Raw genomic sequence first — 1958 nt, 5'->3', positions numbered from 1 at the left:
TGATAAATTTAACGGCATTGGATTTTTAATTTCTGTACATTAAAAGGCATTTTAGAGAAAATAAAAACATAAATCATAGCTTGGGGAAAACAAACAAAATAGATGTATATGTAATATGAAATGATCTCATAAACCAATGTCACCATTGAATTAAAAGCAATTTGCAGGAAAAATATGTTTTGGATTAAATTGATGTTATGGATGAAACATTAGATACTTGAAAATTTTTATAGAGGTCTTTATCAGGTTATGTGGAAATAATAGAATTATCTATAAAGAGTTGAGCCATGAATTATGTTCAAAATGTATTTGAAATTTTATAACAATGGAAATATCCCTTACAATGCAAGTGTGGCAATAATGAACATTTTCAGGGCAATTAGACTAATTTAATTCACAACGACATCTTTTTGAAGTTAAAGATCTAAATTTGGGAGAAGTATAAAATACAAACCATGAGTGAGAATACTAGAGTTCGGCATGCAAGATGTTCACAAATATACCATCTTCCTCCTGATGATTTTGACTTTTCTCTGTATTTAGTTCACTTGATGTCAGAAAGAGAATATGAAAAGAGAAAAGTTTCACTTCTAAACTTAACTGAACTATTATTTCTGAGATTACACAAATATAGTAGTCCATATTGTGTGTGTGTGTGTGTGTGTGTGATTGCATGTGTGTAAGATATTGATGTAAGAGAAATGTAGCTGTCAAGAAGCGGTCCAAAAATCTGAGTTAATGTGTGGATATTTTTCAAGGTTATAAATCCTTAGGGAAATATACAAATGTGATTATACCTTAAACCTCTGGGATGGCCATCATATATTAGATAAATGATACAAAGAATGTTTTAATTAAATTAAAATCTTATTCTAAATTATTTATCAGTCTCAATATATTCTTCTCCTAGAATAATGGAAGTCGTATATTTATGCTTTAATAAGAATAAACTTCTCAATCACTGCCAATTTAGGTCAACTGTACAGCTTCTGGAGAGGAGCTTTCTTCCTAAAAACTGATAGTGGTCACATCATTTGAGCAGGAAATATGTGTGCATGTGTATTATTTTAGAAATATTTTATTTTTATATATTTCTAACAGGATGAAAGTAAAGGGATAAGAAAGTTATCTGGGTCACATATTTTCAAATAACATTTTCTACCTCTTACATTCAGGGTTAGCTTGTGGTTTAAACTCTCATTCGAGAAACATTGACTTGATATGTTTATCTGTAGAACAGATTTAAATAAATGAGTCGGATATCATATTAGGGGATTCCCTCTTCAAGCAGCTACTTGCCTTGTCCATACAATGCGCTATGCCTTTTCAGTCTGGCCAGTGACCTGTCTGGAATCAGAGCAGCTATTTAATCATTTTAATCACCTTCCAAGCATTGGCAATTGTCACCACTCCCTCTGGAACATGCGATACTTAGTAAGGAGATGAAAGCTTGTTCTGAGTAGATTCTTGTATGATAAGAAATAGATTCTATAACATCAACATAGAAAATGTGTGTATGAGAAAGTGTGACTACTGTGATTCCTTAGGCTACTATTTAAATTTCTTAGCAGCTATTTGAGAGAGATTATTAGCTTCATTTTACAGTAGTGAAAACCGAGGTTGAGATACTGATAAAATCATTGCCTGTCACACACAAACCAGTAATTAAGCTCCCACCTGTCTAATTCCAGGTCAAACCCAAAGGCAGTGGGAAGACATAAAGTCAAAGGAGCAGTGGAGAGAGAGAAGAAAAAAATAGTGTCATCTTCAAATCTCCAGGCAATATCTCAATTTTTTCTTATCTTGTTCTCAGTACTCCAGTGAAGAGATTTACTCACGATTCCCAAGCAATTTCGATGAAAGTCCAATTGATTCAAAAATTTTTATCTCAGTACTGAATAACAAAAATCCTAAAAAGCAATTTTAGAATCACATTGATATAGTAATGGTATCATTAT

Source organism: Pteropus vampyrus, unplaced genomic scaffold (genome assembly GCF_000151845.1).
Source record: "Pteropus vampyrus isolate Shadow unplaced genomic scaffold, Pvam_2.0 Scaffold9, whole genome shotgun sequence".
Taxonomy (NCBI): domain Eukaryota; kingdom Metazoa; phylum Chordata; class Mammalia; order Chiroptera; family Pteropodidae; genus Pteropus; species Pteropus vampyrus.
This window is presented reverse-complemented; position numbering follows the sequence as displayed.